Source organism: Mercenaria mercenaria, chromosome 11 (assembly GCF_021730395.1).
Source record: "Mercenaria mercenaria strain notata chromosome 11, MADL_Memer_1, whole genome shotgun sequence".
Taxonomy (NCBI): domain Eukaryota; kingdom Metazoa; phylum Mollusca; class Bivalvia; order Venerida; family Veneridae; genus Mercenaria; species Mercenaria mercenaria.
The window spans coordinates 31676539-31693442 of NC_069371.1; the positions used below are offsets into that span (position 1 = coordinate 31676539).

General features: G+C 35.4%; 1 protein-coding gene and 1 long non-coding RNA gene across 7 annotated transcripts in view; one reads left to right on the forward strand and one right to left on the reverse strand.

Moving 5' to 3' along the window:
- The window catches only part of LOC123531790 (zinc finger CCCH domain-containing protein 10-like), a 288284-nt gene that overhangs the window by 92869 nt on the left and 178511 nt on the right, over window positions 1-16904 (reverse strand). The window contains exon 1 of one of the 6 annotated variants that reach the window (XM_045313039.2): window positions 14697-14819. The exons of the other annotated variants lie outside the window; for them this stretch is intronic. The gene's annotated coding sequence lies outside the window, so the exon portion shown is untranslated. Of the gene's footprint in view, window positions 1-14696; window positions 14820-16904 lie in introns of those variants that run through there. 6 annotated transcript variants of the gene reach the window in all.
- LOC123531792 (uncharacterized) lies at window positions 1400-10254 on the forward strand. The gene is made up of 3 exons (XR_006682480.2): window positions 1400-1486; window positions 6425-6541; window positions 8599-10254. It is a non-coding gene; the product is annotated as an uncharacterized LOC123531792 (long non-coding RNA).

Here is a 16904-nt window from a genome sequence, read left to right on the forward strand (position 1 = left end):
CCTCTAAAGAGCAGAATGATGTCTCCAAATCATATCCAACACATGTGAAGAGCTGGTACCTCTGAATAGCCAATACCACCTACGGTAAAGCTTGATGCCTCCACATTATAGCCAAAGGTACTCTGAACAGCCAACACATCAAAAGAGCTGATGTCTCCAAATTATAGCCAACACCTGCTAAGAGCAAACAATTTCAAATAGTCAACACCACACAAGAGCTGACATCTCCGAATAGCCAACACCTCTAAAGAGATGACACCTCTGAATAGTCAAAACATCAAAAGAGCAGGAACTTCCTTTAATATAGCCAATACTTCCCAAGAGCCAATACCAGTCCAAATAGCCAACACCTACGAAGAGCCAATGCCTTTGAATAGCCAACACTTCTGAAGAGCACACATCTCCAAAGAACTTACACCTCCCTACAAAGACAGATATGTTCTTTCTCTTTTGATATTTATCTCTTCATGTACAACTTTCACATTATCACCTTCCCAGACTTAATGAATTGAAAGACAAATCTTAGAAAGGAAAGCTACCATAACATTATTAGACATTATACAATTTCAGCAAACATATAAGTGTCATGCATGACAACTATTTTTCAGAACTATCTCAATATAAAAGGATAATGTTATATTGTTTGTTCTTGGGGTTTAAGATGACTCTTCTGCTTTGACATAAAATGAACTTTATTTATGTATTAGACTTAATTGTACAGTATTTTTTATGTACCGCCAATTAAAAATCAAATACATTGACATTTCCTCTTTGTTATGTAAAGTAAATAACCCTGTGAGAAAAGAACTTCAAGAAGGCTTAAAGAAAGTCATTTGTTACTCATTTTACTATTATTTATTGTACAAGGTAGCAAACCCACATGACTTTTGGATACCACCTGTGTGTAGAATGTCCATGGACAATCAAGGTTTTCCATGGAAAGTGCATGGAATTCCATGGAAAGTATGCTATTGACACTGGAAAGTGTAAATCCCTTGAAGTTTTCCATGGAAAAGTGTCCTGTATTCCAAGGAAACACTGGAAATTTTCCAGACATACAGAAATATGCATGGAAAATGTCCCTTAACTTAAAATATGTATGGAAAAATACCCTGGACACTGTAGCATTTGCAAATATACATGTATATAGCTGGTAACACCTGGACATTCCAATAAAGATAAAGAACCAATAAAAATGAAGGCTACTTGTGACCTAACAAAATTAGTCCCAATTTTTCTGTTTGTTTTCCTGTGATCTTTGAAAATTCTGTGTGCTAAAAGATGGTCAAATTCACTCTTGTACTATATATCTGTTTTCATAACATTCTGGATATTCACATCAGTAACTTATTGTACTGAAGAAAACTGCTCATGAATACCACAAATATAAATGTAAACAGGATGTGCTTTGTTCTTGTTGTTAGAGGCACATGGAATGGAGCTATCTAACTGGAAACTCTAAAATGCTTTTAGAAGGACACCTGAGGTAAAAACATTATACTTTCTAATTTCAAATGTAATTTAAACATTTAATATGTCACAGGACTAGGAAATTATAGATTGAAGCAGGAACTCTATTAATCTCAATGGCATAAACTTTCATCTGGTTACAAGTAATTTCTGTTAAGGTATGTGTGAATGATAGATAATAAATATACTTCTCTAGCAACAGTTTACCTAATACTTGATGATATATTCAGTACATAATTTAGGTAATTAGTACTTAAATCACTTTGAACCACTGACTTAATTGCATTTTAAATGTTATAATTTTACCTTTCAAATAAAAGTTTGTGCATATAAAGTTTTATAAGAAGTATGTCCTCAACACATATGTATGAATTTATATGGTCAGAGAAATTTGAGTGCTTCAATGAACATGCTATAGGATGAAAAGATATCACAGACTGACCTGAGACTCAATACAAATTGTGCAAATGTCAAAGTTTGAACCAAGAAATTAATCATTAGAAATCTTTTGTTTCTGTCTGAGCTACTAACAACATGATTTTTCAGTAAGAAAATTGGTGTACCAGGGAATATTTCCAGGGTTACTACGGAATATTTCCAGGTGTATCAGGGAATATTTGCAGGGATACCAGGGAATATTTCCAGGGATACTATGGAATATTTCCAGGTGTACCAGGGAATATTTCCAGGGATACTATGGAATATTTCCAGAAACATTAACAGACTAAACCTTTCAAATTTTCCATGGAACACTGGATTTTTTCCATGGAAATCTGTTCCAATACTCCATGGAATAATTCCATGTACTTTTCCATGGAAATCCCTGGACATTCTACAGACGGGCATGATACACATGGAGAAAACGTCTTGATTCAGGTAACATTTTCCCTCTTTTTTCCATCTACTTGATGGATTTTCATAAAATGAAGTGCGTTGAAGACTGCAAAATGAGTGGTTTCTTGGACCGCACAAAGCGTCAGCCACCAGTTTTCAGGTCCTCTCTCAAACTATTTTTCCCAGACTAACTGTTTAGATAACTAACTTTCTTAGTTGGGTGAAGTGTTTGAGAAAAGAACAGATAACTGACTGCAGACGTTTTGTGCGAAGGAAAGCACTCATTTGGATGTCTTCGGAGCTCTTTATATTACGAAAACTGGTCAAGTAATAATATTAGGAAAATGTAAGCAAAATGTTACCTCAACCTGTGTCTACAGTATCCAAAAGTCACATACGTTAGCCACCCTGATTGTATATGGTATACAAGAAATAGATTCTATCACTGACTGCATTTGCAAACGTGAATATCCAACTCTCAGGTAAGCCTGGTTATTGGCCTTAGAAGAGTTACCATTTACCATTTATTCAGATGATCCCATCTGCACCTAAACCACAAGTGAATATCAGATGCACTATTTTCAAACATGACTGTAACATTGTATTCAAGAGTGACTTATCTCCCTTTTATTTCCTATTTTAATAAAAATTAACCCATTTTACAGCTTTTTTCAAGAGATTTTTTTCAAAAATATTTTTCATATTCATAGACATAATAGTATTCCATACTTTTTACTGAAAAAAATATTAGATTTATTTGCTCTTACTTAAAAGTTATTTTACAATATTTCAATAAAAAACATAATGATAATTCAAAACGAAACTGGAATACAGGAACTAAGTATACAGTCATATAGATCAATTATTTATAGAATGATCTGTTTTTATTGGAGAAAAATCCATTAGGAGATATTATCTTATAAATAAACAAGCAACATATAAGAAAAACTGAAGCCAATCATACTGGTTAATGACTTTTTGAAATGAAAGGAAAAAATCTGAAATATTAATAACTTCATCAGCAAATATAAAATTATGTCAGTCAATATTCAACAGACAGAAATAAACTAATTTCAATCAAGCAGACAAGACTTATAAAGATCAACAAGAGCTCGTACAACACGAAATGCACCCCCCCCCCCCCCCCCAAACCCCCCACCCCCATGCTGATGCATTCAGTGATTGCACAAGGAACAGAAATTATTTGGTCACTGTACACAAAAGTTCTACTGGTCTGGGACACTGTGACCTTGACCTTTGACCTCAAAATCAATAGGGTTCATCTGCTAGTCATGATCAACCTCCCTATCAAGCTTCATGAACCTAGGCCCAAGCATTCTCAAGTTAACAACCGGAAATTGTTTAACTGTTCCGGGTCAATGTGACCTTGACCTCTGGCCTACAAATTCCAAAATCAATAGGGGTCATCTGCTGGTTATGACCAACCTCCCAAACAACTTTCATGATCCTAGGCCCAAGCATTCTTTAGTAATCATCCGGAAACCGTTTAACTGTTCCGGGTCACTGTGACCTTGACCTTTAACCTACTGATCTCAAAATTAGTAGGGGTCATCTGCTGGTTATGACCAACCTCCCAATCAACTTTCATGATCCTAGGCCCAAGCATTCTTCTGTTATCATCCAGAAACGGATTGGTCTACATACCAACCGACAGACCGAAATCTGTAAAACAATATACCCCTCCTTCTTCAAAGGGGGGCATAACTATGCATGTGAAAAAAAAATGAATTATCCCATCAGAAATATGTAGCTTGTAAATAATCAAAAATACATTTATGAGAAACCATGCACTGGCTGTTGTTATTAGATCATATGCCCCAGGAAGCATAATCATGAAGGAGTGTAGTTGTACCAACATAGAAAAAATACTCACTTGTATTGACCAGACTGAGTGGCTTATGAGGTGACCTGTATTTACTGAAAGATTAATTACTCCATCAAGAGATACTGACCAACAGATAAACAAATATACACACAGACAGACAGTAATTGCTTTTATTCCCAGAAATAGAACTCATCAAAAACCTCTTATCTCTATAACAACAGACAAGGAAGTCATACAATGCATGTTCGTTGGCAAATAATCAACACCTAGGGTCAAATATACTCCAGTATGGACAGGTCAAAGATATGTTCAACCAGCTCACTGACAGGAATATGTTGTAAAAATAGATTTCTGTCAAAGATTTGCTGCATGCTAAGAAATTAATACATGAAACAGCAGCTGTACTGTACATAGTAAGATCAACTGTGTAATAGAAATATTGTCCTACCCATGATTTTCTAAGTCTAAAAAGGGCCATCAGTCTTGCATAAAGCAGGATAGAGTTATGTTTCTTGATGTTCAGTGTCCACTTATGATGGTGAAAAACTGCTGCAAGTTTTAAAGCAATAGCTTTGATAGTTTATGAGAAAAGTTGACTTAAACATAATACTCAACCAAGAAAATGATTTTCTAAGTCCAAAAAGGGCAATAATTATTGCAAAAAGCAGGATGGAGTTATGTTGCTTGCTGTACAGGGTCAGCTTATGATGGTCAACAAGTGTTGCAAGTTTCAAAGCAATAGCTTTGATAGTTTAAGAGAAAAAGTTGACCTAAACATAAAACTTAACCAAGAAATCTGATATTTTCTAAGTCCGAAAGGGGCCATAAATCTTGCAAAAAGCAGGATGGAGTTATGTTTCTTGCTGTACAGGGTCAACTTATGATGGTGAACAAGTGTTGCAAGTTTTAAAGCAATAGCTTTGAAAGTTTAGGATAAAAGCTGACCTAAACATAAAACTTAACCAAGAAAACTGATTTTCTAAGTCCAAAAGGGGCAATAAATCTTGCAAAAAGCAAGATGGAGTTATGTTTCTTGATGTACAGGGTCTGCTTATGATGGTGAACAAGTATTCCAAGTTTCAAAGCAACAGCGTTGATAGTTTAGGAGAAAAGTTGACCTAAACATAAAACTTACCCAAGAAATCTGATATTTTCTAAGTACAAAGGGGCCATAAATCTTGCAAAAAGCAAGATAGAGTTATGTTTCTTGTTTCTTGCTATACAGGGTCAGCTTATGATGGTGAACAAGTATTCCAAGTTTCAAAGCAATAGCTTTGATAGTTTAGGAGAAAAGCTGACCTAAACATAAAACTTAACCAGGCAACGCCGACGCAGACGCAGACGCCGACAACCGCTCAAGTGATGACAATAACTCATCATTTTTTTTCAAAAAATCAGATGAGCTAACAATATTAGCTCCTTCTCATGCTGGACATGATTGATTCTGCCTTTGTGACTGTGTAGATCATGATCAGCATTCACATTCGCGCGCATTCACCTTTACCCTCCTAAATTTCTAAATGGACTGGTCCACCATTCAATTTGGGCAATACTACTTATAATTCAAAGGGAAGCTGATTTTGGTCTGCACTGGTCGCAAAGGCAGAATCATATGCCGCCAGCAAGCTAAGGGTTAAGATCTGCAATGTTTGCCATTCAGTCAGTATTTTTTTGGTAAGCGCCCCTTTCTGTCCAAATTGAAAGATGGACAAGTTCATTATAGAAATTTAGCATGGTAAGGGTAAAGACAAGTATTTCTAGAGAGACTTAGAGAATGAATACAACAACATGCATACAAATCAGATATTGTGTCTGAAATCATTCATCCTCGACAGGCAGTTACTTGTGGAAAACAGATTTGTACTCAGGTACACAATCTAGGAACACTGGTTAGGTTAACTGTCCGCTGCTACAGAACTGAAATACAAACAAACAAAACATGCACACAAAACAATGTCATATTGTCCTTGGATATGACCAAACTAGAGAATATGTCAAGAAATATCTAACACAAAGATTTTCAGAAAAATCAGCTTACACTTCAACTTCACATGAAGATTTTACCCAAAGATCTAATAGTAAATCAGACAGATCAAGCTAAAAAAAACAGAAGCATTAAAAAGCAGCTGCTGAATCCAATAGAAACTAGTAATAAAACAACTGGTGCATGCCCGATCACTGCTTTAAGCTATTACAAATTTACAGTTGCAGAAACATTCTATAAATCCTTCAATCTTTGTGGCACTTATTAAGATCTTTTTTATTTCATTGCAGTAAAAACCAAGTGAATGAAGTTCTTTCCATGGGTATGATGCAGTCTTTTCCTGGAATGTGGCTAATTATCACAAATGATGTAATACAGTGCTGTCCTTTATACAACAGATTGCTAATGTAAGTATTTTCAATGATATTTCATATTTAAATTGGTATGAAAATAGAAAACAAGAGCACTGCCTACAGGTGCCATTGCTCGTCTACAAGTGCTGGACAATATGTAAGGAAAAAGATATAGTTCAAATTCTCTAAGTATAAAAAGGGCAATAAGTCTGACAAAATGCAGGTCAGAGTTATGGTTCTTGACCTACATTGTCCCCTAATGATGATAAACAAGTGTGCAAAGTTTACAAGCTGTAGCTCTTATAGATTTTGAAAAAAGGTGACTTAAACAAAAAATTTAACCAATAAACTGAAATTTTTCAAGTACAAAAAGGGCCATAATTCTGACAAAATGCATCAGAGTTATGGGTCTTGGCCAACATAGTACCCTAATGATGGTAAACAAGTGTGCAAAGTTTCAAAGCTGTAGCTCTTACAGTATTTGAGAAAAAGTGCATGACCTAAACAACAATTTTAACCAACGCTGACAATCAAGTGATGACAATACCTGGTAGATTTTAGTAAAAAATCAGAGTTATAAATGTTATGAAATTCTGCATCATATTAACATTCTGAAGAAAATACACAAATCATTTTTTAAACAGGTCAATCTGACACATCTGTTTGTTATGAAGAATGTTTTTATTAAGTAATGTAAATTTGGATGAAAAAGTTAAAAACTAAGCAAGAAAAATTGCTAAAATATCTGATCACCAATGTGACCATCACCTTTTAACTTGGGGTGTTGACCTTGAGATTGCAACTTGTTATCAGGAACATTTTTTTTGACCAATTACAAAAAAAGTCCAACCAAAACTCCTTACCAGGTAGAGATAGGTCAGAATACACCTAAAAATTGGATGTAACATGCATGTTGTACCACAAAAAAAGTGGTCTCAATTTTTCTAGATGGCCAGTAATAAAAAAGTTACAATATAAACTATTTATAGTAAAAACAAAGGGAAGTAATTCAAAAAACAAGGTTGCCTCATGGTGCATAACATATGTCCCGAGTTACATCAAAATCTGCTTATGCATGAAGAAGACATGCTCCAGACAATGTCATTCTTGTATTTGACCTTTGGCCTCTAAGTGTGACCTAGGGACCTGGTTCTTCAACTGCTTATTATTATACATGACACTCAATCACATAAAGGTGAACATTCATGCCAAGTTACATCAAAATCCCACCATGCATGAAGAAGAAATGCTCCGGACAAGCTTCAATTTGACCTTTGACCTCGACATTTGATATATCAACATGGGGTTTGCGCATGACACTCCTTCACATTGAGGTAAACATTCATGCCAAATATAAACAAATTTGGTCCATGCATGTCAGTTACGGTCTAGACAAACTTCTATTTAACCTTTGACCTCCAACTGTGACCTTGACCTTTGAGAAAGGAACATGGGGTTTGCGCATGACACGCCTTCTCATTGAGGTAAACATTCATGCCAAATATAAACAAATTTGGTCCATGCATGTCAGTTATGGTCTTGACAAACTTCAATTTAACCTTTGACCTCCAACTGTGACCTTGACCTTTGAGATAGGAACATGAGGTTTGCGCATGACACGCCTTCTCATTGAGGTAAACATTCGTGCCAAATATAAACAAGATAAGTCCATCATGTCAAGGTTATGGTCCGGACAAAATCGGATGGACGTACATACACTGACCCATCAAAAGTGACAACTATCTCGAGCTCACCGCAAGCAGGCTCGACAATAAATTTAAAGCAAAATTTTAATATATTATTCTTTTCTCAAATCCAGTAAACTTTACTTTCAACTTCAAATACACATTTAAGCAATATCGAGACTGCTGTTACAAAAATAACATGGAATGTGCACCATTGGCAATGATTTATAATGTTCTCCCTGCATCTTCAGTGGCAATGCAGACACTGCATTAAGTATATCATTATCTTTAGTACCTCATTATCATTCTTTCTGTAAAACTATATACAATACATAATTGTAGTATTGAGGAGAAACTGAGGTTTTTATTCTCATTTGAAAAGCAACTGGAATGAAATATATAGACTAGAAACATTTGATATTTCAGGTTCAGTGAAGTTAATCAAGAAGAAAGAGGTCTTTAAGTCCCTTACAATTAAACCCTTCTGCCTGTCACCTGTAACATAAAGGGCATTAAAAAGGCTGTATCAGAATGAAACAAACACACAGAACAGTAATCAAGATCTTTTAAGACTTATCACAAACAATCACCTTGAAGACTGTCAACAATATATATGACAGTGTTCATGATGTAGCTTAAGGACCATTGCCAATTCAGAGACACTGTAGTTCACCCTGAATACTACTGCTAATATAAAGTATGGAAAAACATGATGGACATGATTATTATGTAAATATTCTAATGGAACACAGTACCAACAATGTATGAAACAAGAGGGCCATGAAGGCCCTGTACTGCTCACTTGACCTATTGACCTAACGATCAAGATTAACATTCTGACCAAGTTTCATTAAGATATGGTTAGAAATATGGCCTCTAAAATGTTAACAAGTTTTTACTTTGATTCGACCTGGTGACCTAGTTTTGACCTAACATGACCCAGATTCAAACTTGACCTAAAGATCATCAAGATTTACATTCTGACTAAGTTTCATGAAGAAACAGTCATAAATGTGGCCTCTACAGTGTAAAAAAGCTTTTCCTTTGATTTGACCTAGTGACCTAGTTTTTGACCCCACCTGACCCAGATTTTAATATAACCTATAGATCATCAAGATTAACATTCTTACCATGTTTCATTAAGATATGATCATAAATGTGGCCTCTAAAGTGTTTACCAGCTTTTTCTTTGATTTGACCTGGTGACCCAGTTTTTCACCTTAATGAACCAGATTCAAACTGGACCTTGAGATAATAAGATTAACATTCTGACCAAGTTTCGTGAAGATACAGTCATAAATGCTGCCTCTACAGTGTTAAGAAGCTTTTCCTTTGATTTGACCTGGTGACCTAGTTCTTGACCCAAGATGACCCAATATCAAACTCGTCCAAATTTTATTTAGGGTAACATTCTGACCAAGTTTCATTAAGATTGGGCCAAAATTGTGACCTCTAGAGTGTTAACAAGCTTTTCCTTTGATTTGACCTGGTGACCTAGTTTTTGACCCTATATGACCCAATATCGAACTAATCCAAGATTTTACTGAGGGTAACATTCTGACTAAGTTTCATTCAGATTGGGCCAAAATTGTGACCTCTAGAGTATTAACAAGCTTTTCCTTTGATTTGACCTGGTGACCTAGTTTTTGACCCTAGATGACCCAATATCAAACTAATCCAAGATTTTATTGAGGGTAAAATTCTGACCAAGTTTCATTAAGATTGGGCCAAAATTGTGACCTCTAGAGTGTTAACAGTCAAATTGTTGCAACGACGGACGGCAGACTGACAGACGACGGATGCGGGGCGATCACAAAAGCTCACCTTTGAGCACTTCATGCTCAGGTGAGCTAAAAAAGGACCTAATCTGATAATTTAGCTAAATATAACAACTATTGTCGAAGACCATCCTGGATACAACTATTGTAACAAACCTCCAGAACAGGATAAGGTGGCTGCATGATACTCATCATCTCTGCTACTAATCAGACAATAAAATTGTAATAAAAATGTTTCAGCCTTAACATGTGTAACATCTGTTTGTTTAAGTTAATGATGATGAATTCTGATCAAATAAAGTCACAATCATGTATTCTTTTTTTGTGTGTCTTTATCCCTTTAATTCGGGAACCATTCTGTCTGGATTTTGATACCCTAAAAGCTCTTTGTCAACAAATAGAAGTTCTGTGTATCACAACCTCAGGTAGCAGCTGCTAATTACTGGTAATTGGTATCCTTTTTGAATGGCAAGACACCCATGCCTTTATAACTTCAGGTTAAACAATTTTTTATGTTGTTTGGCTAAGTGCAGACAAAGGCAGAAATACTATCACATCAGGGGTTCAGACTTTTGTCTCTATAGGGTCTTTTTAACAGGTGATTGTTCAACCTGATCATAATAAATAAGATTTTTTTCCATCATCTAACAGCAGTATTCCCCTTACTGCAAGTCTTTGTTTCCCCTAGAAGACTCTTGGAAATGTATAAAATTGATGTAAAATTTCTCGTTCACCTGACAGGCCACTAAAATAAAACAATTTTATAATGCCTGAAGTCTGTTAGGTATGAGGATATGAAAACTGTTTGTTGTTAACATCAGTAATCATCATATTCTTTGTAATTGCTTCATATCATCATACAGACTGGGTATTGGAAACATTAACATTGTACATGTTTCTGCTAAATTATAATTTATTGAACTCAAACTGATTTTCAAATAAGCAAATTGATATGTTAGTTAACTTGCAGATGACTCACCTCATTTTTCCAGGTTAATCTTTCTATCTGCTTTCCAAACTAATTGTTTGTTTTATAGGGTTGTAACTCCTATGGACCACTGAGGGATCATACCCCCTCCCCACTCCCCTCACAAGTCAGGCTGTATGACTTCCTTTCATGAATGAATTCAACCCACAAAGTATCTCCAAACCACAGTCATGAGGGACAAGAGAGATCAGAAGCAACTGACCTTATAACATGGCCACAAATATTTACTTTATTCAGTCATACTGTTACATTATGTGACCTGACTCACCGAGTCTCAACATAAGCGTTGACCGGTGGCATAATTACGTGCGAGCAGGGCTCTTTTTGCGGTTGTTTTTACCAGTCAAGGTAATGTTTTCCTTCGCATTTTTGTTTAAGCTTGATGGGATTTGGCTGAGGATCTACATGGACAGTGTTTATGGTGATCAATTTCATATCATTGTATTTTTTCTAACATTCAGGAAATATTCACTAAAAAACACGTATTTGCCTAACACTCCTTAGTTTTCTCGTTGTAAATGGATAAATTACTGTTAAAATGTCTCGTATTTTTGTCATACCTGTGCGATATACCCACTTTAACAGATTGGTCACCGCTGTATGCAGTTTCAAAAATACTTAGCCCGGCAAAACCCGGTCGGCGGCGGAGGTTTTGTCTTACGTCCGAGTCGGTGGTACACCAAAATAAAAATGCATACGTACGAGCGGGTGGAATTTATGAAAAACATTATTTTCACGACTTTTCAGGATCCGACAGTGGACAAAAGTCATTTTTATCAATATATAGACTAACATTTCATGTTTCTTCATTGTGTACAGTCATTTTAACATATTTAAGTTTCATACTTGAGGTCTATAGCTATGAATTACAAGAGGGGCGCAGTAGCTGTACAATGAATTAACTGTTTGCTTTTATGTATAAATAATGACATTAATACATTGTCACACTATGATACGTCATCGGCGAAGGTTTTGTCTTACGTCCGAGACGGTGGTATCCCAAAATAAAAATGCATACGTACGAGCGGGTGGAATTTATGAAAAACATTATTTTCTTGAATTTTCAGGATCCGACAGTGGACAAAAGTCATTTTTATCAATATATAGACTAACATTTCATGTTTTTTATTATTGTGTACAGTCATTTTAACATATTTAGCAGGTTTAATGACCGAATAGTAATGTATTCCTTCGCGAACGCCAGACTATTGTTTGCCCATGTGTACTAATTCTAGATCTACTATATTAGTACACTTACAGTGCAGTTAAACTGCAGCTTAATATGTTTAAATATTGTTAGGACCATAGTTTGACTTTTATAAGACCTCGTCTAATTATTTCATTAGGATAGCATTTTATGAAATGTATGTGTATAAGAAGTGTAATGTAGATATTTTGAAGTAAATGATAATAAACTAACTATCTTCAGTCTAGGATTTACAGAGAATCAAGTAACTTTCTCACCAACCGCTGGTTGAAGACTCAGTTTTGAACTCCTATTTGACAGGGTCACTCATAAACGAATGAACATTACTTACTGCCAGTTTGTATTGAAGGGGAGAACAAGTCTGTACTTTGTCCTGAAATATCAAGGCTGTACTGAAGAAATGATAAATATGTTGCTGCTGGCATGACTGTTTCTTTTTTCTTTTAAAATATTATTCAACTTCAACTAACTGTACATGACATATTCATTGATCTATCGGATATTTTGTATCTATTAAGAAACAACGAAGACACTTTGAACACTGATAAACGCCTGTGCTAAAAAAACACCGACTAAGATTCTATTTTACATAAAAACGGTCTTTAGAATCATACAGTTACTAATATATGAACATCTAGGGCCTACTTTAAATACCCAGAACAATTTTCTAGAAGGCCCCGTGTCTGCCAGATTCCATTGGGCGGTGTCCATGCTTGTACGAACGTTCACTGTCTATGATACATTAAAAAAAAGCAACCTTGTAATTTGGACATCCTAGCGGATGGGGCCCCTACAACCTCCCCACTCCTAGGTAGATCTAATTGCAATCAAAATGTACATGTTTTACATCTTGTACAGAATACGCCTTCCAGACACAGCCACGTTCAGTTTGATAGTTTTACTTAGATCCATGGCAAATGACTGAAAATCAAATATAGATAAATTTAATTCAAATATCTCTATCTGCATGACTTTAAGATGTTGGCGTCATTATCAAAATGACGTATCATAGTGTGACAATGTATTAATGTCATAATTTATACATAAAAGCAAACAGTTAATTCATTGTACAGCTACTGCGCCCCTCTTGTAATTCATAGCTATAGGCCTCAAGTATGAAACTTAAATATGTTAAAATGACTGTACACAATGAAGAAACATGAAATTTTAGTCTATATAATGATAAAAATGACTTTTGTCCACTGTCGAATCCTGAAAAGTCGTGAAAATAATGTTTTTCATAAATTCCACCCGCTCGTACGTATGCATTTTTATTTTGGTGTACCACTGACTCAGACAAAACCTTCGCCGCCAACCGGGTTTTGCCGGGCTAAGTATTTTTGAAACTGCATACAGCGGTGACCAATCTGTTAAAGTGGGTATATCGCACAAGTATGACGTAAATACGAGACATTTTAACAGTAATTTATCCATTTACAATGAGAAAACTAAGGAGCGGTAGGCAAATACGTGTTTTTTAGTGAATATTTCCTGAATGTTAGAAAAAAATACAAATGATATGAAAATTTTGATACATCCCCAACAAAGCGCGTTCATTGTAGGTCATCCTCGGCCAATTCCCAATAACAAAGCTTTAAAAATGAAAAAACTGCGAAGGAAAACATTACCTTGACTAGTAAAAACAACCGCAAAAAGCGCCCTGCTCGCACCTAATTATGCCACCGGTCAATGCTTATGTTGAGACTCGGTGTGACTTAAATAAAAGTAATTGTAGTTGTTGTTGTCACATTGTCCTAGTGTTGCAAAACATATTTTCAAAAGGCAGTATTATATAAGACCAGATACAAATTTCAATCAAAATATAGATCTGTTTTAACAACAACATTAGAGTTAATTATTGGCTTAAATTATAACAAAAGAAGAAAATGTATTTCACAACCAAAACCAAAGAGGTTAAAGAAAACATTAAGCTCAATTGACTTTAAATTGTGCATCTAACTATCACTCTATAATTCATAAAACCCTTAAGACAACATATGTTACCTATTTCATAATACCACATATGTCTAACAAAGTTCAAGCCATTCAATTAATAAGCAATATAAATAACACTAACCATTAGAGCAGAAGCATCTCAAAAACCTTCAAGGACTTACAGATGTCTTACATATAATTACACCCAAGTACTTTTAACTTCAATCATCAAAGGCCTAAAATATCTGAAATTAATTAGAACCTTTATATGTCATGAAGCTTTGAAAGAAGGCATGCCTCCTATAATCTTGATGATGAGATTTTAATGTAGCTTCCTACCTTTTCTGTCATACATTCTAGGTAAATCTATTAACTTGAAAGAGATATGAATCCCTACCCTCTGCCAAGATGAAATGGTAGTGTCCTCACTAATACCCCCCCCCCCCCCCCCCTTTTTGTGTAATTTTTCAATGGTCTCTATCATAAAGTTATTTAGGGTAATTATAAGAACTTACAGAAACAATATCCATGTGTAAGTTTAACTTTCTCCTTAACTCATGAAAAACTAAAACACATCTTTGGTTCCTAAAAAGTCAACATGGAAAAAATTACCAACCTTTCTACAGTTTATCCATAAATGTCTCCCAAAACAACACTATTCCCAAACAAAATGCCAGAAAAACTCTAAACAAACAATAAAAACAGAAAGTTATGTTTTTCTCATTAAATGTACCCAGTGATTTCTCACTGCCTACCTGAGAATGTAGCAGTTTATCACATCTCTTTCATCTTCTGTGATTCTCAGACTTCTAGTATGAAATAATGTGTAGAACAGATACACTACAAACTGTATGCCTCTGGAGAGATACTTAAAGTATTCTTACATAATTCTGGCAAGGTCCACACATTTATAATTGTCAGAAACATGTTTAATAATTAAAGTTCTGACAAATATATACTTTCATTCATAAGAAGCTTGCCAAAAGATATTCTGACAACAGCATTTTATGCATGAAACTTTCTTCAGACAGGGTTAACTGTTTTAACTTTGAACATTGTTGGACAGGTTTCTGACAAACTTTGAACTTAAAGTAAAAATTTATATTTTTGTCATACCCTGATACAGGTTTCTTAAACTGTTTAGTAATTTTCTGAATATAATTACTTGGCTAAGCAGTAAGTATTGTTGGGCAGGTATAGTCTGTCAAGAAGGAATGTCAGTGTCATCTGGAGAATTTACATAGAAGAAAGCCCAGAAGGATTAACAAAGTCACCTTATATACTTGAAGAAAGCCCACAAGGATTAACAAAGTCACCTAATATACTAGAAGAAAGCCCACAAGGATTAACAAAGTCACCTAATATACTAGAAAAAAGCCCACAAGGATTAACAAAGTCACCTAATATACTAGAAGAAAGCCCACAAGGATTAACAAAGTCACCTAATATACTAGAAGAAAGCCCACATGGATTAACAAAGTCACCTAATATACTAGAAGAAAGCCCACAAGGATCAACAAAATCACCTAATATACTAGAAAAAAGCCCACAAGGATCAACAAAGTCACCTAATATACTAGAAGAAAGCCCACAAGGATCAACAAAGTCACCTAATATACTAGAAGAAGGCAAAGTCACCTTATATACTAGAAGAAAGCCCACAAGGATTAACAAAATAGAGAAAATTGGAAACTTCACAGGTCGCTCAACACGACAAAAACGAAAATGTCGCAGGCTCGGTTTGATTGTGCCTGTTCATGGACGGCAGTGGAAATGCATGCTACTGTCCACGCCCTCTAGCTCCGGGTTGAGCAGAACTCAACATTTACACATGCTAACAGTACAAAAAGCAATTTAGAGACATCCGCAGATGTATTCAAATGTCGGTGAACATGGAACCTTCAATGATACACATGCTGAGGCGTGTAATTCCATGAAGAGCGGCATTTGGTCCCCAGATAAAGTAAAGGGTTTGCCCCAAATGAGAAAACAATGGGCAGAACTAAACAAACTGGAATTTTGCAAGGGGATCTGAGGTTATGGAGCCTGTGTATCACAGGAACTGTCAAAAGACAACATTAAAAAGCAGGCACCATATCCAAGGGGTGATTATACAATACCCAAGGCTATGAAAGCGGGAGTATTGGAATCACCCAGGCTGAAATGGTCATGTTGAGAAACTAAACAGTACCAATAACACGACATAAAAGTCGTGCTGAACGATCTAAGAAGATCGAAATATAACAGCCCTGATTGAATGTACGGGGAGACTTTTTACGGCCGCCACACGTAAAGTCACCTAATATACTAGAGGAAAGCCCAGAAGAAAGCCCACATAGATTAACAAAGTCATCTAACATACTAGAAGAAAGCAGTCACCTTATATACTTGAATAAAGTAAAGAAGGATTAAAAAAGTCACCTTATATGCTAGAAGAAAGCCCATAAGGCTTAACAAAGTCACCATATATACTAGAAGAAAGCCCACAAGGATTAACAAAGTCACTTTATATACTAGAAGAAAGCCCACAAGGATTAACAAAGTCACCTAATATACTAGAAGAAAGCAAAGTCATCTTATTTACTCGAAGAAAGCCCACAAGGATTAACAAAGTCACCTTATATACTAGAAGAAAGCCCACAAGGATTAACAAAGTCACCTAAAATACTAGAAGAAAGCAAAGTCACCTTATTTACTAGAAGAAAGCCAAGAAGGATTAACAAAGTCACCCTTATATACTAGAAGAAAGCCCACAAGGATTAACAAAGTCTATACTATGGGGAAAGCTTTTAAAGCACATAGAAACATCATATTAAGAAATTTA